At 43.2% G+C, this 23226-nt stretch overlaps 1 pseudogene; it reads right to left on the reverse strand.

The window, feature by feature from the left end:
• Positions 1 to 268: 268 nt before the first annotated feature.
• On the reverse strand, positions 269 to 22132 carry LOC140221844 (zinc finger BED domain-containing protein RICESLEEPER 2-like; annotated as a pseudogene).
• Positions 22133 to 23226: the final 1094 nt, after the last annotated feature.

Raw genomic sequence — 23226 nt, forward strand, 5'->3', positions numbered from 1 at the left:
TTAATCGAAACCCGAGAATATTACAATAAATTAACAAGGACAACATACAACAATACAACAAAGGCGGTGTCTAGATTTCAAAGATTATTATGAAAAAAGTAACGCCACAAAGGTAGAACTGGAGAAGCAACCCAAGTTTAGTACAGTTCACATATTACAGTCCAGACTGCAAACAAATAACAGAACATGAACATTACTATAAATAAGAGTGTTTTTTGGATCAAATAGGTAGGCAACACGGGGAATTCATCTTTGCTTGATGAGTTCATTATTCATCAATTATTGTGAAATCATCTTCATCCTGTGAAATAAAAATAGAGAGAATAGCTCATTACTAAAATGTTGAACACATTGTAAATTCACAAGTTGAAAATAGAATCAAACAACAATACCATTTCTTCATCTTTTTCATCAAGACAAGTCATTAAAGCACCAACAAAAGTGGATTGAGAACCTGCATTGATATAGTATTCAGAAATTAGTTTTATAGCTTATCCGGAATGAAGACCACATACTTATAGAAATTGCACTTACCCAACATGTCGGCATGAGACCATGCTTGCATGCACATAAGTGCTTCTATCATTGATGGTGCAAGCCTACTACGATGTGGACTAATTGTTCTCCCACTTGTACTAAAGACTGACTCGGATGCCACCATAGTCACAAGAATAGCAAGGACATCACGTGCAATTTTTCGTAACGTTGGGTATTTTAGCCCTGCATGTTGCCACCACTTAATGATATCCAACTCTTGTGTCCTAGGCAGCAGTGGCTCTTCCAAGTACAATTCTAACTCTATTCACACATAAGTGGAGGTCACCGTTGGCTGCTTGGACATGTAACCATCAAAAGTGTCAATCCAATCCTCATCGTCCATCTGAGTAGGAGCACTAGGTCTAGTTTGAACACCATATGTTGTGGCAACATCCTCCATAGCACCTTGGTAATCCAAAACTAGATTGTACAACAAGTCTTTCACTTCGTTGATAGCTTCCATAGCTACACTTTCTAACCCATGAATTTTGAGAAAAAGAGCATTCAACAGTTGCAATTTATACCTAGGATCTAGGATAGCAGCAACAACCATCAAACCATGCACATCTGACCAATACTTGTTGAATTTTTCTTTCATTTTAATAGACATTTCTTATACCTTAGGAATATCACTGCTTTGCCACTTCCTAATTGCAAAAAAATTGTTGCATATTTTGGGGAAGAAAAGGTTGGCTGTGACATATCCTGACAGTAGCTCAGTTACATCATAGAACATCTTTAACCTATCACAAAGCTCTCTAGCAAACTTCCAATCATCTTCAGATGGAACACATGGAGCACGAGAAGTAAGGCACTCAAAAACATCTTGGTAAATTAGTGCAGTGCTAAGCATAATATAAGTTGAGTTCCATCTAGTTTTACAATCAAGAGCAATTCTTTTTTTCATATTTTCCTTTCATTTGTGCTGCCATTTTCTCAAACTTCTCATATCTTTTAGGAGTGGCCGACCAGTATGCAACACTATCACACACTTGATCAATTCCCTTCTCCATGACACTCATTCCATCTTTCACAATCAGATTTAAAATATGTGTAGCACAATGCATATGAATTGATTTTCCCTTCAACATACAAGAGAGGATTGCTAACTTGCCTTCCATAGCAGCCTTGTTCTTTGCAAGGTCATCACGATCAGTGCCAATCATATTCTTCATGAGGTTGTCATTAACACTACAATTGTCAAGAGTTATAGTGGATAGATTCCTCTCAATATGCCAATCTAGGAGAACTTCATGAAGAACATCAATTATAACCTCTGCTGTATGTGGCGCTGGAACATAAATAAACCTACAACAACAAAATATCATAAGTGATTGTGGTGGACAGTTTGCTCTCAATAGAAAAAATGCATAACACAAGAAAAAAATGTTGCGATTTATAGTTACCTAATAAGAAAACTTTTTAGCTTCCAATCTTCATCCAAAAAATAGGCTATAACTGCCATGTAACCTTTCCTCTGGTGGTTTGCTATCCACAAGTCTATAGTAAGAGCAACCTGAGAACTCAATTTCTTGATATAATTCACCATAGATTGCTTCTGCACTTGATACATATTTAAGATATCCTTCCTAATTGTGTTTCTAGACACTACCTTGAATGTTGGCTGTAATGCAGCACAAAACTTGCGAAATCCAATATGGTCCACCATGGAAAGAGGATACTCATGGACAATAATCATTAAAGAAAGTTCTTTCCTCGACATCTTGATTGAACACATACTTCTCTAATGTGACTGTGCCATCTTGTGGTTTTGCAGATAATTTAAGAGTTGACTATGTTAAACCTTTTCTAGTAGCTCTATCCTGACATACAACAATATGATTCTTCAAGTGAGTTGTACCATTTCTTGTATCCCCACCTAAATGTTTTTTTACACCATTTACATTTTTCTTTCCAAACCCCACTTACATTAATCAAGTCAAAGTCTTTCTATACTTCAGATCCTAGCTTCCTCTTACTACCAGCAGGAACATCATCTTCTACCTCTACCACATCAGTATTACCTACAGTTGCAGAATCAGTTGCCGGTGCTGTTGAATTGGATGCGGTGTTACTGAATTGGTTGCAAGACATGGACAAGTTTGAGGATGAGAACCCATAGATTGAGATGCAGCAGCAGCTTGAGATCCACTCAAAGCACCAGGAGCTGACATTGCTCCGGGTGCCGGACGGACTAGAGGCACCGGGCGAGCGCCGGGCGGACTGGATGCGGCCGTGCGGGCGTGCGGCCGGTGGCCACTGTGCGGGGCGCCGCCGTGCCAGGCGGGGTTGGCGGCGTGGCTGGGTGCAGGACGGTGGGGTGCCTGGGTGCGGGGGGCCTGGGGGACGGGGGTGCGGCCTTGCGGGCGGACTGGAGGCGCTTGGCGGGTGCCGGGCGGACTGGATGCAGCCGTGCGGGCGTGCGGCCGGTGGCCGCCGTGCAGGGTTGGCGGCGCGGCTGGGTGCGGGACGGTGGGGTGCCTGGGTGTGGGGTGCCTGGGGGATGGGGGTGCGACCGTGCGGGCAGACTGGATGAAGATGAAGCAAGGATTTCAGGCTTATATACCTAGGGTTGCTAGGTGGGCTTCTAGTGGGCTGAATGTTTCGGGGCTCTGATGGAGCTCCACGGGTGAATTTAAGAATCCGTCCCAAACCCGAAGTATTTCGGGTATCCGAACCCGCAAATCCATGAGCGAAAACTAGGAACCAAAACCGAAACCCGTGGATATTCCCCCAAACCCGATCCGCTGCCATCCTTAAGACAGAGAGATAGACGGGGGGCCTCGCATAGAAGGTGCACTCCATTTCCTCGGTGTGGAGGAGTGGATGGAAAAATAATAGAGGACGCGGCTCCTGGAGCTAGCACACAGATGGTTTTCACATGTATGGGGACATCGATGGAGACATAGAAAGGAGACACGCAAGTTGCAGCCGCACCTGGTAGGCCATCTGTGGCCCCGCTAGCCGGATTGCTCTGACTCACCTCGCCGGACTTGTCGCGCCTTGCTCGGCTGGAGTGCTCCACCTTACTCACCTCGCCAGCCTTGTCGTGCAGTCGCGCCTCCCCTGAATACGCCTCAACCGTCTGGTCATGCCGCAGCTAGCTGCGTCGGTGCTTCGCTAGCTGCACCTCCCCTCACCTAGTCGGCCTGGCTGAGCCCCGCATGGCCGGCGGTTGCACCTCGCCTTTGCCTGCATATGGCAGGCCTTCTCTTTCCAGCCATAGAGATAGGTTTTGTTTGTTGAGGCTTTTGTTCTTGCTCGTTGCGGTGCAATTCCGCTGGCTTTTAGTTCCTTTTTCCCTTGTGTGATTCCCATGACAACGATCGAGCATTGCTGTGTGTATAAACCTTTTCCCCTTGTGCGATTCTAGTGGCCATTATGGGAAATGTGCTGCGCACCTGCGCCTCATCTTGCCTACACTATTGGGGAAAGCACCTTTAGTACCGGTTCCTAACCCACCTTTAGTATCGGTCGTGCAACTAGTATTGCTACTTCGGTAATAAAGGGGGCCTTTAGTATTAGATCAAATAACCGATATTAAAGGGGTATTAAAAATAAAAAATAAAAGAAATCCCACCGCCATCCACCGCACCCTCCCACCGCCATCCGCCGCGCCCTCCCGTTGCTGTCCGCCGCTCCTTACCCCGCGCCCTCCCACCGCTCCTTGCCCGGTCGCCCCTACCTCCTACCGCTCCTTGCCTGGCCTCGCCGCCGTCCCCCGCTCCTTGCCCTACGCCCTCTCGCCACTCCTTGCCTGGTCATCCCGCCCTCACGCCGCCGTCCGCTGCGCCCTCCCGATCGCCCCGCCCTCCCGCCATTCCTTGCCCGGCCCCACCACCCTCCCGCCATTCCTTGCTCGGCCCCACCACCCTCCCGCCACCATCCGTCGCCCTCCCACTACTCCTTGCCTCCTGCCGCCACCCTTGGCCCCATTGCCGCCCTTGGCCCCGTCGCTGTGGCGGAACCGCCCAAATTAACTTGGCTAAAGCACACTTAAGTCGCTTAACACGCGATCATGTACTTTAATCAAGTCAATTCGGTCGTCCGTCGGATTTCATCCGATAAACTACTTATCTCAGGATCGAGAAAGCAAGACTCGCACGAAGGCGAGTGGTTACAGAGATTACAACAGTCCATCTCAATTAAACAAGTGTAACAATTTATTACAATATCAAGTTCAAAATTCAACAAAGTTTGTAGAGTTTTCAAGCGACAGAAATAAATAAGCGGAAGCTAAACGTCGTTGCATGATATCATGAAGAAGCCAATCATGGCATCAATGATCCTTGTCCTCACCGTTCGAGGAGGGATCCCACTCAACCGTCCAACCAAGAGGAAGTTGGGTAGGCCGAGTGCCACTTGCAGCGAGCTCAGGGGTATAAACATCACCTGAAAAGATGTGCCACAACAAGGCTGAGCGACTACACTCAACAAGACTTAACCGACATGTGGTACTACTCCACCAACACCTAGACATGCAAGCTTTTTGGCTCTGGGGTTTGTTTTGCCAAAAGCGACTAGTGTAGGTCCTTACTTTCAACATTTTAGCCAGAAGTTCTACTGTAGTTTACCATTCTACGTTAGCAACTATACTAAACCAAGCATAGTTTCCAAGCAATTAATATAGGTAACAAAATTAGATCATCATCATCTTTCATTCTTACTCAGTGTAGCATAGCGAGTAGTCCCAAACTGTAAGAGGCAGACAAATCGATTCGAATTTCTTAACCATGCATGGCGAACCTAATCCCACGACATCCGCGCATCGCGAAGGGTCGCTTCACTTGTCAGCCGTCCCCATCAATTCCCAGACCCGTGTCGGGCCCACTTTCCTTGGTACAAGGCTCCATAGACCCGGCCTCAGCCATTCAATGACCGCACTTGTCACCACATGATGCACCAGGGGAAAACTCAGTTTCCAGAGATAGTGGAACGATCCGCTCACGTCCCGGTTCAATCAGGTACTAGGCTTCCCTATCCCATACTAGGTATGAGATTACTACTTTCAAACACTTGATCACGAACACTATCACATCTCAACCTTAGTCCAATTTCATGTAGACAGACGGGGCAATCCACCGACCACCAAAATAGTTCACAGAGCCCTACCCCGTCCATCATCCTTATAGTTGTAACAAAAAGGAGAGCAAACAACTCCTATAACTCGCGAGTGACAGGCGATCACTCGACTTTTACCGAGTCCTATTAAGCATTGCAACTACTCGACTTCAAATACTAGTGTTCATATCAAAAGGGTGCCTATCTCATGCATCTATGGTTTCAAACAATTCCTGCAACATAAATGCACAAACAAGGCAAGCGATTGTATTGCAAGTAATTAAAACATAGGAATTTATGCTCCGGGGCTTGCCTAGAATCTAACACTAGGTTAATGTTTGTCAGACAACACTCGCTTGGCGAGCATCTCCCATCTCGGCACTTGCTTAGTCCTTCCATCTTCGGGATAGCTCCACCATACACCGTCTTCGGGTTTGGTTCCATCATCACGTCCTTCACGTGGTTTATATAGCGTATCTGGATGAGATGCAAGTGCATGAATACAAAGAATAGTAACATGAGATGCATTACATAAAAGCATTCAGGACAAGCACAAGGTTACACCACAAGACATAAGTACTTAGAGAGCAAGTTATTTAACTAACTATCACTCAAGTCTCCATAGAGATAGCAAGCATAACAAGCATGACACACTAGCTAAATCAAGTCAAGCTATTGCAAGCATTTAACAGTCAAGAGCTAATTAAGCATTTAAATGAGTTGCAATTTTTTAATTTTGAAATCTGATTTGTATGTTTGCATTTGAGGGGTTTCTCACATTTAGAAATAATTTGTTATTTTACTGACTATAGAAAAATTTGTTTAAGGTTATAATTTTGCCTTTTGCATTTTTTTCTTCTCGTTTCTACATCAGTTTGTTTACTATGTGCTTAGTTTAGTTGTTTTTTATCTGCATCATTTGACCAGGATCCTAGAGTCATAATTTTTGGGTGACAGAAATATTTGCAGCACCTAGTTTTTTTCTCTCCACAAAACAGGGTGTTTTCCACCTTCAAATTACCCAGGTGATTGTGGACACAGTAATACCCGGGTTAGCAGTAGACACTCCCATCTTTTATTCCCAATTAACTCTTTTTTCGTATGGTCGATCTCTTAGCTCCTTATCGATGTGGAGGAAAATTCGGACTATTTGGGGGAGAACCTAAAGGAAAAGGACTCATGACTTCCACCATGTCTATATCTCGATATATATAAAAGAAAATCTCTTAGGCACAATTTCGTGACTTCCACCACGTCAAGGTGACCATGACTGATCCTCAAAGGTAATGGATGGAAAAAATAGCATGTTTTAATAAAATTGATGGGAGGAGGCTGGGTCATTCACATTTGATTTGATGGTCAGAGGCGTATTAACCCGTTACAAAATTGGAAATTTTGAATTTAATCCATTTTCTAATCTATTGTATTCTTTTTCGAGAATGCCGCCCCTTGGACTCCAACCGAGAATAGCGAGTCTTGTAATAGTATATGCAAGTAACATACTATCAAAATGCAAACATTGACCGCAACAATGTACGCACACTCAATACAAATAACATAGTACATATTTTGTTAACAAATAATCATAATTGTCACAATAAACAAAGTTCTCTCACAAATGAAAATAGTTTTTCACAAGTAATCGTAGTTCTCACAATAAAGATAAACATAGTTGTCTCATAAATGAACATAGTTTTGACAACTAAAGAGAAACATGATCCAGCTAAATCAACACGTTCATCTAGTCCGAGTCACCTTCACATAGTAACTCATTATCGTCATCATCATCCCCAGCAATAACAACTCCCTTCCCTTTCTTATCGACATTAACCTTACCAACAGGTAAATCGGCAACAAGAGCCTTCATCGTCTCCATCTATGCCTCTTCCGCTTTTTCTTGTAACTCTTCCATTTCAATCCTTCTCTTCCTTGCCCTAACCTGCTGCAAATATTCTTCCCATGAACCCTTAGGGTATTTCGCATTCGAATCAACCACATAACCTAAGCGATCTCTCTCCTCCCTCAACCTTTGTTTCTCCAACTCCCTCTCCTCCTGCAACTTCCTCCTATTTTCTCTCTTCTCATTTTCAGTTAGAAGTCGTGGATACTTGGTTCTGTTCTGCCTTCAATACTTAATAATAGTTTCCCTCACATAAAGTCCTTCAGGCTCCACTCCAGTCTCATGAACCATATCTTGGTATATTTTCCCCCAAAGCAAGTCGCCGTCAGGGATAGGCACATCATACTCCTTCCTAATCTTTTCTATCAGTTCTTGTTGTTTTCTTGACTTCCAATATACCACACCTTGTGTTGCCAATATACCACACTTGCATTTACAACTAGGAGAGGACACACATGACCATGGTGCCTTTCTACTCTCGAACTCCTGCACTTGCTCCTCCATTGGCCACATCGCCTTTGGGCCATATATATACTCATTGAAATCATAAACGGCCACCCATCCTGCAAAAAACCAGTGACGACATTAAAAGTGACCATATATCAATAAAAATATCACTGCTAGCTACACGTCATACTAACATTCTCATAATAAACTTACATGAGTCTTTAGCGAGCATCGAAAGAATGGAGTGAACTTAGGTGGAACCCCTAAGTTAGAACGCATAAGCTTAGCATGAACACCACACTTGCACATGGGAGGATCCCTCACACGCCTACAAGCAGCCTCCTGCTTCTCCTCCTCGGTCATCCTAGGTGGGTTTGGTGGAGGAGGAACCCAATGCCTAAACTGATGGTATGGTTTAAGCTCTGTGCTATGATATGGGATCATATTTGTCGAGTCCATCGATCCACTGAAAGAAATCACAAGGTGCGGCAGGCATTGGATCAAAAGTCCACTTGCAAACATAGAAGAATCTTCCAGCTGTCTTTAGATGCCTTGATTGTTTCACCTCTACTTCCACGCCACATCTACAAAGAGGTACCGGAAGGGCAGGAGGTATGGGACCAGCTGCATTGGACTCGCCCACGTAACGCACATACCACCTATGCCGCTTGTATTTACAACCAAACGACGTCATCTCACCTATACATCAAGTGCCAGTAAATTAATACACAAATAAACTTTACACACGTAATCCATACGAACTATATACATCATTTCGAAAAAATACAAACACTCCATCTACAAAATACAAACACTTAACCATATCAACTATAGAAACTATATGAAGGAATAAAAATACGAGACAAATTAATTGAACATATTGCAAAAAAAAACGTCATGTACACCATGTCATGTTCACTACACAATTGCATACCAACAAAATACAATCCCACCATCAAACATACAAATTAAACAATTCATCTGCAAAATACAAACACTTCACCATATAAACTATATTATAAACTAAACGTATTGGACATATTGCAAACAAAAAAATACACATGTCATTTACACTACACAATTAGATGAATATATACCTAAATCGAAGCATTCAACAAGTTCTACGGGTCAATATCGTGGGCAGAGACTCAATTGTGTCTAAACTACGCATCATCTAACACATAACAACATTGCATTTCATTCAAAATTGAAATCATCAACCTAACCCTAAGTCACCTAAACATCCTCCAATCTACCAAATGCAACGCTAAACCAAGGGAAAAAGTTGGGGGATACCTTCCACACAAAGCGATCACCAATCCTCAACTTTCCCCCACCAAAATCGCCAGATTTTGGGTAGATTTGGGGGTGGGGCGACGGGCGGCGGCGGCAAGGAGCTCGGCCACGGGTGTTCTAAAGGAAGAAGAAAGGAGGGAGGGACGAAGGAAGGAGCCGGCGCGCGTGTCTAGGTGGGGCGCTGCTACGCCAGGTGGGCTGGCGCGTCAAGCGCTCGCCCACGTCAGCGCCCGCCTGGCCTGACGCCGCGCCGCGCCAGCGTGGCAGGGGTTCGCCGCTCCAGTGCATGTGCCACGGTAGAGGCTTCTTGCCGCGCCTGGCGGTCTGGCGCGGGCAAAAGGGTCACCCGCCACAAATAAACTTTGGCTGAGGTTATTTTTAAAAATAAATTTAAACAAAGGTTAAAAATAAAAAAAATTCCTGAAAGGGCAGTGCAGGGGTGACGTCATATTTCTGCAGGAAAATCTACATCATGGCAGCCGCGCATGACTACCTCTTTGACCGGACGTGCACCTCCACCCGTTCCCTCTCCGAATCGGCTAGCACCACCATCTCCTTCTAGCGACAAGCAACGTGCTCCTCCCACAAATTCAGCAACCAAGACTGCCCCAAAACTAGCCACTAGTACCACTTCGGTTGCATCCACGGGTAGAACAAGAGATGTTCAGTGCCATCGATGCAAGGGCTTTGGACACGTGCAGCGTGACTGTCCTAGCAAGCATGTTTTGGTGGTCAAAAAAGATGGTGGGTATTCCTCTGCTACTAATTTTGATGAAGATACACTTGCTTTGCTTGCTGCTGACCATGTAGGTAGTGAGGAAAAACCAGAAGAGCAGATCGATGTAGAGAATGTAGATCATTATGAGAGCCTCATTGTGCAGTGTGTGCTTAGCGCACAAATGGAGAAGGCGGAGCAAAATCAGCGGCATACACTGTTCCAAAGAAAGTGTGTCATTAAAGAGCGTTTGTGCCGTTTGATAATTGATGGAGGTAGCTGCAACAACTTTGCTAGTAGCAATATGGTGGAGAAGCTTGCACTTACAACCAAACCGCATCCACATCCATATCACATTTGATGGCTCAACAATAGTGGTAAGGTTAAGGTAATGAGACTGGTGCGAATTAATTTTACTATTGGATCATATCGTGATGTTGTTGAATGTGATGTTGTGCCTATGGAAGCTTGTCATATTTTGCTAGGTAGATCGTGGTAATTTGATACGGATTGTATGCATCATGGTAGATCAAATAAGTATTCTCTCATACACCATGATAAGAAAATTGTCTTGCTTCCTATGTCTCCTGAAGCTATTGTGCATGATGATGTTGCTAAAGCTAAGAAAACTAAAACCGAGAGCGATAAACATGTCAAATCTGTTAGTAGTAAGAAAGATGAGATAAGATTGAAAGGACATTGCTTGCTTGCTACTAAATCTAATATTAATGAATTAGTTGCTTCCACTTCTGTTGCCTATGCTTTGGTATGCAAGGATGCTGAAGAACCATAAAGGCGACCAGAGGGGTGTGAATGGGAGCCGGTTCAAATTTTCTCCAAGAACTTCAGCTAAAAATTTGCAAGCCTCTCTTCTAGCAAAATCAAGTCAACTTAGCTATGCACAAGCTAATGGACCTAGGAATGATGCTAGGAACCCAATTTGAGAATAGCGGAAGTAAGAAAGACTCCAAACAAGCTCCGGAAGACAAACTTTTAAAACCAATACCTCTATTTGGAAAAATCCGGAGGAACCTTCGAAAAATTCCGGACGTGCAGAAATTTCCGGAGAAATCTTCTGAAATTTCCGGAGGTCCAGAGATTTCCGGAATTATGTACGGAGATTTCCCGAATTCCAAAACAGCCTGCGTGAAGATGGAAGAAAAATCCGAAACTCAATCAAACAATCTCCAAAAATCATGAAATTTTAACCATAGCTTCCCAACAATATAGCAAACATATTCCCAAAAGATATCCTCAAAAAGATTAGCCAAACAAAGAGAATTAAAAATCTTGTGAAGAACACTGCTTTTTGAACCCTAGAACTTGAATCGCCCCGATCTATGAACTCGTGAGGAGTTAGATGAATTCCTTTGGTAGAAAGACTTCACTCACATCCTAGTTCATTTTCAAATAATCGGTTTGAGTCAAGACTCCCTAGAAATCATGAATCGAACAAAAATGTGAGAAGGGAAAAATGGGAGAAAATAAGAATGCGAAGAACACAAGCAAGAGTTTCACAAAACAGTCATCCCCCAACACTCGGAGGACACAAGGAGGTTAGGGCCTCCATTCTTGCAACAAAAAATTGGTTCAATACATGAATTCGGTGCTCAAAACATCTGAGAACCTCTAGGGAGAAAGGAGAGAAAGAGAGGAAAAACCAAATGAAACACTAGAGAGAGAGGTGGTGGTAGAGAGATGGAATAGGTGCTGAAAACTTCAGCCCCCCATCTCTATCTCTAGGCGTGGATGAAAGACTAAAGTACCCCTATAACTACTACTAAGATAACTACCCACGCAGGGGCATTTTGTTCCAAGTTTTTGTGTGCTCATCGGACGGACACACCACCTCCATGACTTTGCTTCGCCTCGATGCAAGCTTCGCGATGATGCCACGTGCCCTCCTTCTCAAAGCTCCGGCCGTATTGGGCTCGCCCCCAGTTTTGAGGCCCAAACTGGGAAACCTACCAGCACGGTGGTTTTGAGGCCCAAACCACCCAAACCGTCCATCTTCGCTTGGCCGCCACGCGACCTCCTCGATGTCGACAGGTGTCCAGTCTCCACCAAGCCTTTGACGCCTCCAAGTCATTCGCTCCCGGCTCCCAGGTTGCCTACTTGACTTGCCTCCATCCCGCTTGACTCGACCGATGCTGTCGCCATCACCGTCATGTTGTCTTGCCCTTCCGTGCACCATGTGGACCACCCATGACTCCACCCGGACTCCTCAAGTCCATTGGTCCAAGCCTACTCACGTTCATCCTTCACCGCCCTTGGTCCATCGGCATGAACCTTTCGCTTGGCCTTCACCGCACGCCGTCGGCTGTCACACCGCATCCTACACCTACACATCACAAGCCAAGAACAACATCAAACCAACATAACATTGTCAATCACTCATCATCTAAGGGTGACCACCATTGGTCCTCAGATGCTTTGATTTCGGTCACGACATGCAGCATTCTTTGCCCCCTGCTATTGCTAACATTTTGCAGGAGTATTCTGATGTGTTTCCAAGTGTGATACCAGCGGGGCTGCCACCAATATGAGGGATTGAGCACCAAATTGATCTTATTCCTAGTGCATCTTTACCAAACCGTGTGCCATACAGGACAAATCCGGAAGAAACGAAAGAAATTCAGCAACAAGTGCAAGAACTACTTGACAAAGGTTATGTGCGTGAGTCTCTTAGTCCTTGTGTTGTTCTTGTTATTTTAGTGCCTAAGAAAGTTGGAACATGGCATATGTGTGTTGATTGTAGAGCTATCAATAATATCACCATTCGATATCGACACCCTATTCCACATTTGGATGATATGCTTGATGAGCTTAGTGGTGCTGTTGTGTTTTCCAAAGTTGATTTGTGTATTGGGTACCACCAAATTCGTATTAAATTGGGAGATGAATGGAAAACTGCTTTTAAAACTAAATTTGGTTTATATGAGTGGTTAGTCATGCCTTTTGGGTTAACTAATGCACCTAGTACTTTCATGAGATTAATGAACGAGGTTCTGCGCGCTTTCATTGGAAAATTTGTTGTGGTCTATTTTGATGATATATTGATTTATAGCAAATCTATGAATGACCATCTTGATCACTTACATGTTGTTTTTAATGCTTTACGAGATGCACGTTTATTTGGTAACCTTGAGAAGTGCACCTTTTGCACCGATCGAGTGTCTTTTCTTTGTTATGTTGTGACTCCACAAGGAATTGAGGTTGATCAAGCCAAGGTAGAAGCTATACAAGGATAGCCTATACCAAAGACTATCACACAGGTGTGGAGTTTCCAAGGACTTTCTGGTTTCTATCGCCGTTTTGTGAAGAACTTCAGCACCATTGCTGCACCATTGAATGAGCTTACGAAGAAGGGATGCCTTTTAGTTGGGGCAATGTACAAGAAAACTCCTTCAACATGCTGAAAGATAAGTTGACACATGCACCCCTCCTCCAAGTTCCTAATTTTAATAAGACTTTTGAGCTTGAATGTGATGCTAGTGGAATTGGATTGGGTGGTGTTTTGTTACAAGAAGGCAAACCTGTTGCCTATTTTAGTGAAAAATTGAGCGGGCTTGTTCTAAATTATTCTACTTATGATAAGGAATTGTATACTCTTGTTCGCATATTAGAAACATGGCAGCATTACTTGTGGCTCAAAGAATTTGTTATTCATTCTGATCATGAATCTTTGAAACATATTCGTAGTCAAGGACATCTGAACCGTAGACATGCTAAGTGGGTGGAATTTATTGAATATTTTCCTTATGTTATTAAGCACAAGAAAGGGAAAGAGAATGTTATTGCTGATGCTTTGTCTAGGAGATATACTTTGCTGAATCAACTTGATTACAAAATCTTTGGATTAGAAACAATTAAAGACCAATATGTTAATGATGTTGATTTTAAAGATGTGTTGCTGCATTGCAAAGATGGAAAAGGATGGACCAAATTCATCGTTAGTGATGGGTTTGTGTTTAGAGCTAACAAGCTATGCATTCCAGCTAGCTCCGTTTGTTTGTTGTTGCTACAGCAAGCGCATGGAGGTGGCTTGATGGGGTATTTTGGAGTGAAGAAAACGGAGGACGTCCTTGCTGGTCCTTTCTTTTGGCCAAAGATGAGAAGAGATGTGGAGAGGTTTGTTGCTCGTTGCGCGACATGCCAAAAGGCTAAGTCACGATTAAATCCACACGGTTTGTATGTGCCTCTACCTATTCCTAGTGCTACTTGGGAAGATATTTCTATGGATTTTGTGTTGGGTTTGCCAAGGACTAGGAAGGGACGTAATAGTGTGTTTGTGGTTGTTGATAGATTTTCTAAGATGGCACATTTCATACCATGTCATAAAACTGATGATGCTACCCATATTGCTAATTTGTTTTTTCGAAAAATTGTTCGTTTGCATGGTGTGCCAAACACAATTGTTTCTGATCGTGATGCTAAATTTCTTAGTCATTTTTGGAAGACTTATGGGGAAAACTAGGAACTAAGCTTTTATTTTCTACTACATGTCATCCCCAAACTGATGGCCAAACTGAAGTTGCCAATAGAACTTTGTCTACTATTTTAAGGGCTGTTTTAAAGAAGAACATTAAGATGGGGGAAGATTGTTTGCCTCATATTGAATTTGCTTATAATCGTTCACTGCATTCTACTACAAAGATGTGCCCATTTAAGATTGTATATGGTTTCTTGCCTCATGCTCCTATTGATTTGATGCCTTTGCCATCTTCTGAAAAGTTATATTTTGATGCTACTAAGCGTGCTGAATTGATGTTAAAACTGCATGAAACAACTAAAGAAAACATAGAGCGTATGAATGCTAAATATAAATTTGCTGGTGATAAAGGTAGAAAGGAACTAATATTTGCACCTGGCGATTTAGTTTGGTTGCACTTGAGAAAGGATAGGTTTCCTAAATTGCGAAAGTCCACATTGATGCCTCGGGCTGATGGACCATTTAAAGTGTTAGAGAAAGTTAATGATAATGCATATAAGCTCGATCTGCCTGCAGATTTTGGGGTTAGTCCCACATTTAACATTGCAGATTTGAAGCCATATTTGGGAGAAGAAGAATAGCTTGAGTCGAGGATGACTCAAATGCAAGAAGGGGAGGATGATGAGGACATCAACACCAACGATACATCCACGCCTACACAAGTACCAGTTTCCGGTCCTATTACTCGCGCCCGTGCTCGTCAACTTAATCATCAAGTAAGTTCACTCTTGAGTTCCTGTCCATCCTATTTAGACCATGGAGACGCGTGAACTCTTGTTTTGGTTTGGAACCAGGGACAAGACCGAAAAGGAAAAGGACTCGCGCAGGCTGGATTCAGACTCTAGGACAGTACCAACTTGTGATGGTCACCACAGTCACATACAGACTCAAATTGCGGTGTTCCAGTACTTCATGGTTTTGTTATGAAGTCTACTTTCATATGGATTTGGACTCAAGTCCATATATGGTTTGAGGCGGTCGCAATGAAAAATTTACTACTGAGAGGTTTTGTGGTGCTGCTTCACATTAATTTGGCCCAATGGGCCGTGTATCAAGTCAGATCCAATAGGGATGCGTCCTAGGGTTGGAGCATGACTCCAACACTCTGGTGGTCATCCTCCCACCTTCATATACCCCTTAGCCACCACCAGTTGGGTTTTGTTTAGATCAAGTTTAGCTCTCGCTACTTGCTTGTAAGCGCGCGTGCTGGATCAGTCGCTCGTCTTCCTATCTTCGGAACCCCACCTTATTGAGATTGAGTTGGAAGCCTTAATCTTCATCTAGTAAATTCAATACTTGTTATACTTGTTATTGCTAGTTCTTCGATTGCTTGTAGGACGAGTGCCCTAGTGGCCGGGTGACGCGCTCCACAAGATCGCGGCAGCCATTGGAGGTGGTGTATCAGTTGCTAAGGCGCAGCTTGGAAGGCTGTAGTCGGGTCGTGAACATCGTCTCCATCGACCAATCGAGTTATCCCATGCCTCTCATCAAAAGATCGGGAATCAACCCTAGCGGGTTCATATCACATAGCTTCTAGATCCTGAGCGGTGAGGAAACATGACCAGTCCATGATTACTGGTGATTATAGTATACCTCTCCTTTACAATAATGATAACTCGTGTAAGATATATAAATAATAGGAACATATCAGTACATGCAAATGTGCTAGTGGCAAGTTGAAGTTTTATCATACCCCATGAGGTTGGCTAGACCACATTGTAACTAGTCCATTGGTCATCATCCAGTGTGGTCACATGAGATTTGGTTGGGACTTCATTTGCTGGAAGATCATTGAAGAACTTTTTCTTGAGCTGGTACCTTCCCTGTATCTGTTGCGACTTGAGCATGTCAGTGCATGCCTTTATGACAGGTTGACTAGTGGTGTCAATGTCAAATTGTCCCTATATTAAGTGCAACACAAGAGTAGTCAAAAAATGGATGAAAATAAAGGATGCAAAGAATTATGGTAGTAGATAAGCACAACACCGCCAGTTTGCCAATGTAGTGCTTGAGATATTTTTTATTATTGGTCTTGTAGTCCTTCTAGCAAGTAAGGATCGGTATATGCCCACGTAGTATGATCCCACCCTCTGATGCAAACTTTGCAGCTTGCATTGGTGCCTTTTGTTGTTTGAGCCCTTCTCGAACATGGATTGGAAGCTTGGTGTGCAATCCTCTACTTATCCTATCCAGATCTCTGCCCAACCTTCTTGAATCCCATGGCACTTGTGCTCTTCTGGAAGGGCGTGCATCACCTAACAATTTTGTTACATTCATACAGATGGTGTGTGTTAATAATGATTTGGTTGCTAATTGCGATGTTCCAATTTTTTGGCTTTGGGAAAAAAAGATCAAATGACTTGCCTTTGCCAGTCATCATGTCGATGATGTCCTTAGTGTGGGTGGCTGTTGCTTGGCCTTTGGTTGGCAATTCTTGTGAATCAGGAGTCGTCCCATTCAAAACTCCTGCTTGAACTAAAGACAATTCCTTTGCCTTGGTCCTAGTCACTCTAGGAGGCATACTGTCAGAGGCATCAGGTGCCCGAATTCTCTTGGACAACCCTCTTCCCCTGTTGACAGGTATGCTATCACTGACCTAATTGGACAAATTGCATAAACAAAATTAACGAGAAGCAATCCTGCATAACTGATACAAGAAATTTGGTAGGCAACAACAATAGATACCTCGTGTTGGCCTGTCTCTTGGTCAGATTCAGGCCATTCCGGTCATACTCCAATTTTGGATCTTCACTTCTTCTTTCATTGGTATCCCTTTTTTTACCTTTTCTAGACTATAAAAGGATGCTTGTGAGTTTTTCAATGCTGAGGGAAGCCAATACACCCTGGTTCCTTAAGATAAGTGCAACCCTCTTCCTCTCATAAGGATGCAGCTCTGGTTCTATATCTTAGGAAAAGAAAGAAACTTTTGTAAAATTATCCAACCACTATGATGAGTACATTGAGTGGGAAATAGCAATAGATAAAATATTTGCTAATCATTTTATGTGTTCAAGGAGGAAGATTAAGAATGCAACTAGTGTCTTGCGAGATTCTGCTTTAACTTGGTGGGAGACCATAAGTCCATCAAATAAATCTCAAACTTGAGATGATATGAAATTTCTTATGAGAGAAACTTTTGCTAATCCATCTCATATAATTAACTCATATGATGAGGTGCATCAATTAGAGGATCAGTCTATTGTTGTATTTCTTGCTATGCCTAACCTTTTTGCAGGATTATGAACAAAAGCAAGAGGACAAGGATGGTGCAAAAGAAAATGAGGAGCTTACAACCTCATGTGCAAATTCACCATTACTTCACAATGCACCTATTACTCCTGCTGAAAATAAGAACACAGATAATGCGCATGGTACTACACTCACGAAAGGTGAGAATTATCTTGATGTCCTAAATTTTTCCACAAATCATGCTATCACAGGGCAATTGTTAGTGGAACCTTCTCTTGATTTATGTTTGTCACAAGATGACTCGCTTCCTATTCCTTGTGATAAAGATAAATTTTGTGACAATTATGTTGTACCAATGAATCAACATGCTATATGTGTTTTGGAACCCAACACTTGTGCTGAAAGTAGACATGTTATTCATATTGCTAGTGATAAAGATGAGCTGAAATTATTATCTTCTTTAAATATTTTGGGTTACATTGAATTTGATATATTGTATAATCTAGGTTTTTTGGAGGAGAGACTTTTTGGATATTCTGATTTTCCATGGTTTTCTAGACACACATATCATGTTGGTGGAAAATATAACAACAATGGACAATACATGATACATCGTGTTTACATTAGTAGCAATATGGATTGTTCTTTTGTTGTGCAATATTGTAATCAACTAAATGGATCCAATACTGCTAATATTCATATGCCATCTACTCCTATGCTGCTTCTTGTTAGTACTAATCTTTTGCAGGATAGTGTTGATAAACATCATGTACATTGCGATCAAGGAGCCTACATGCTTGCTAGAATTTCTGTGCGAGATGACACACTAGAAACCTTGAAATATGGTCATATCCCTCCTCACAATTATTCAATTCCCTTTGTTTTCACAATTCCATTCTCCTTTGTGTTGTGCAGGGTCAGTTTAGAGCACAATCGATGCCAAGGACAGCTTTTCATCAAGAAGGGGAGGACGAAGAGGATATGACACTCATGCATATGACCATGATTGGCGCATGGCATGAAGAAGGAGGAGCCTAGCAAGGGTGTACAAGTCAAGAAGGTGGACCGAGGCTAATTTAGTCTGAGCCGCCAAGGTGGAAGCCCCAAATCAACTCAAGTTCGAGCCCACCTTGGAGTCCAGGAGCAGCACACACCAAAAATGACGGCTAGGTCGCATACGGATCCATTTTGGACGTTCTTTATATCAATGGAAAGATAAGTTCATAAAGCTTCCGATGGAACTGGTCCCACATCAAAATTATATCTAAGTCAATGGTAATTGTCGAAACAATTGGACATGCAGAATCTGTTAGGGTGTTGCGCCACTGTCTTTTAGGCCATTGGCCCGTGTATCATGCTGGAGCCCATAGGGGTGCGTCGAGGGGGTCATCCACAACCTAACCCTCATATATTCAATAGCTGTTGCCACATTAGGGTTTGAGTTTAACCCTAATGTGGCGACCGCTACTGAATATATGAGGGTTAGGTCATGGATGACCGCCCTGGATGCACCCCTATGGGCTCCAGCATGATACACGGACCAACGGCCCAACAGACAGTGGTGCAACACCCTAACACATTCTAGATGTCCACTTGTTTTGATGATTCTCATTGACTCAGATGAAATTTTCATGTAGGACCTGTGACACTGGAACCTCTATGAAATTATCTTCCCATCCATATAAAGAACATTCGAAACAGACTCTATATGCACTTGGGCGCCCAAAACAGATCTACAAACAAACAACAAAGTAAAAGCAGTACCAAAACCAAACAAGGAAACTATTTAATTGCATCACTGGGGACGCTTAACTGGGGAGGAAAACATTGTACCTCATTATTGATGTTTCCTCCGTAAGACCTTCCCGCCTAGTGCCATTGCGTCACCTCTGGTCCTACGGAGGAAGATGGGAAATGGGAGGTAGCTATGAGGGGAAGATTGTGGATGGCGGTGAGCAAGTGAAGATTTGGGATGATGGTGAGGAGGAGGTGAAGATTTGGGATGGGGTGAGGAGGAGGTGAAGATTTGGGATGGGGGCGAGGAGGTGAAGGGGAATTGCTGGTAGAAAGGTTTTGGACACGGAAGATTTGGGCAAAGGGAGGAAAGGGACGGGGTATTTAGCCAATTGGGTGGATGGCCCTCTTACATTACCAATATACCCTTTTACTATGGTGGTGGATGAAATGGGGTGCTATTGGGAAGAGGGGGAGGAAAATTAACATTTCACATCTGTCACACGGCTTGGCCTGGGCGTCCGAATATTTGAACAGCATGCCGGAAAGATTTTGCGGTTGGTCCGCACCAGGTAATGGTGACCAAAGGCTATTCTGCTCAGTAGAATATGCCGAACAAAAACCCGAATAGTGGAATGTCTAGTAGTCTATTCATGAACATTTCTTATTCTTGGTACAATCAACGGAACCTGTACCAAAAATTTTTGCTAGAATTAGGAGAATTTGGACCCAAATTCAACAAATTATCATTCAAAATCTTTGGTATATAATGAGAACACCTTCAAAAAGCTAAATATTCTGTTATTTGGTACCACTCCATCTGTTTATGTACTGCTCCGCTTATATTGAAGTACGTTGTTAGGTACTACTCCCTTCGTTTATAAGGCGTATGCGCATAAGTGTAATAAGGGCGACAGCGTCATGCCATATCACATCTTATAACAAGAATAGAGTGAGTATTTAGGATGGAGAACTACTCTATATATTTATTTTTACATTGGAAAACCAAAGAAACCTCCCATCTATTCGGTGTACTTACTACGATTGGAAATCCTTGTACCATCCCAGCAACATTGGAAATCCTTGTACCATGCCTTCCATTGGTGTGTTTACTAATTAATCATGTGCACATTGGAAATCAAATAACCCTCCCTTTGGTTGCATGTGCTTACTTACATATCAACATTGGAAACCAAAGAAATTACCCTTCGATTGGTTGTGCGTACTACTTATTCATGTGCACATTGGCAATCAAACATTATTTTTCCCGATTGGATTTCCTAACTACTCAATCATGCGCACATTGGAGATCAAACATCCCTCCCTTTGGTTGCATGTGCTTACTTACACACATGTCAACATTGGAAACCAAAGAACTCTCCTTTCGATTGGGTGTGCTTACTACTTATTCATGTGCACATTTGCAATCAAACATCATTTTTCCCGATTAGATTTGCTAACTATTCAATCATGTGCACATTGTAGATCAAACATCCCTCCCTTTGGTTGCACGTGCTTACTTACACACATATCAATATTTGAAACCAAAGAAACATCCCTTCAATTGGGTGGGCTTACTACTTATCCATGTGCACATTGGCAATCAAACATCATTTTTCCCAATTGGATTTGCTAACTCCTCAATCATGTGCACATTGGAGATCAAACATCTCTCCCTCCGATTAAATGGCTCCCTTGGATTAAGTAGCTCTGGACATAGTTTTGGGTTACATTGAAGATTACAAACAAAAACACTACGAAGGTAGTTTTGGATTCCTTGTATTGATAGCATCACTCATTACATGATGGCGAGGTCGGAGAAGTCTCCTTTTTGGGTGGTGGAAGACTAGACCTTGCCACGCCTATATTCCCGCATGTATCCATAATATTAATTCACTCCGTTGACTCAAACACTTGGAAATCCGAGTCTTGAACGCCCCTAGAGTAGTTTGATGATTTAGCTTCATCCGCAACTTGAAGACGACATGCCAGCCTACCCGATTGGTCATTCTGTACCCCATTGGTACCATACAAGTTATAAGACTCGTACGACTCCGATACAAACTCCGCCAGATCACCAAAAGTTAAAACTTGAGCACAATGCCTAGGAAAATATTATTACAAGGCTTAACAAAATAGTTGGTTCGTACATGACAATGAAACATTTATTGTTCAAATTGAATACAACAGTCAATGTCAACAAAAGAATTGTTTAACATTCTACCTCTTTGTCATCGGGGTTCGAAGAAGGTGTCAACGTTGTAGGATTGGTTGACAGAAGAGGGACATCAGGAGCTAGAGATACAAGATTATTTGAAGGAGGAGGAGCAGCAGTAGCAGAGCCTTCCGATGTAGTTGGAGAAGGAGCAGGTGCAGTAGAGCCTTCCAACATAGTTCGACTAGGAGCAGGTGTAGGAGAGGCTTCCGATGTAGCGTGACTAGGAGCAGGTGTAGGAGACCCTTCCGATGTAGCGATACCAGGAGCAGGAGCCATCGCAGGATCATCCTGAGCTTGCAAACTAGTGAGACCAGGTTCATCCATAGGTTGTGAAGTAGTGAGACCAGGATCATCTTGAGTAGTAGGGGTAGACACTTTATGATCATCTGAATCTATAGCTGTTTCCACCATAGGATGTTCCTCTTGCTGGTGCGAAGCAGCAAGATTAGATAGAACCCTGAGTATTGATGCATTTTCTTCCTCACCATTGCCACCCTTCTTTGTCGGAACAAGTGTGGAATCATTTTCTATCAGGGTCGTCATTGATGTCGACAATTGTGGAATTCCAGCTCAACTGTTATGCGACACGGAGACCTTAGAGGTTTTACCCGGTTCAGTCGGAGGCATGATTAGCAAGGGGGTCTGACCAGCATGTGGGAGTTGAATTTGCGGTCGTGGTAACCCGACATGCTGATGCAACTGATTGAGGATGGTAGATACGGTGGTGAGCACAGTGTTCATGTTCTAGTCTGCCCTCTATGCCACCTGCTCTAGCCACGTGAATTGTCTCTCCTCCTAATGAGCTAGTCTCTCGTCCAACCATTTTTGTAGCTCGGCCATATGGAGATTATTTTCGGCTTGTTTAGCCTGACCATCAACCAGTCTCTGAAGAATTAAGGCAAGCTCGGTCGGCTGACCGCATGTATCCACGCCTGTATTCCCACATGTATCCACGGTGGTGTGCAAGAGGGTTTGACTGGTTTGACCTCAAAATCGGGGGTGAGTCACGCCAGGTGGGTCTGCAGAGGGTTTGGGTGGTTTGGGCCTCAAAACCACCGCGCAGGCAGGTTTGCCGGTTTAGGCCTCAAAATCGGGGACGAGTTCGGTGCAGCCAGATAGCGTCGAGTCGGAGGACGCGTGGCACCATCGCAAAGCTTGCGTCGAGGCGAAGCGAAGTCGTGAAGGTGCCGGGTCCGTCCGATGAGCAAAGAAAAAGTTGGAGGACTTTACCCCTGGGGGTTATTTGGGTGGTGTGCTTAATGTAAGGGCATTTTAGACATTTGCCAAATGCCTATGTATGTATAGGAGGGCTGTTTGGGGCAGCCATCCCTTTGGTTGTTTTGGTGGGGGGTTTTCTCATTTGTTTTGTGAGAGCCTATAGTAGAGGCAGAGAGGGAGAGAGGAGGGATATTTGTGTTGATCTTTTTGCTATCCTAGCCTTGATTGTGCTTATGAGTGGCTTGTAACCAGACATGGTGACGTAATCCAAGAATCAATTTCGTGCTCAATTGCTTCTCCTTCTCAAGATTTGAAATTTATCTTTTTTCCTATTTTTGAAGCATTTTTGGTGAATTTTTGGATCTCACGATTGGCCACGATTTGGGTGTTTTTCTTTGAGAAAATCGGTGCTAGGATAT

Source organism: Setaria viridis, chromosome 2 (genome assembly GCF_005286985.2).
Source record: "Setaria viridis chromosome 2, Setaria_viridis_v4.0, whole genome shotgun sequence".
NCBI lineage: Eukaryota > Viridiplantae > Streptophyta > Magnoliopsida > Poales > Poaceae > Setaria > Setaria viridis.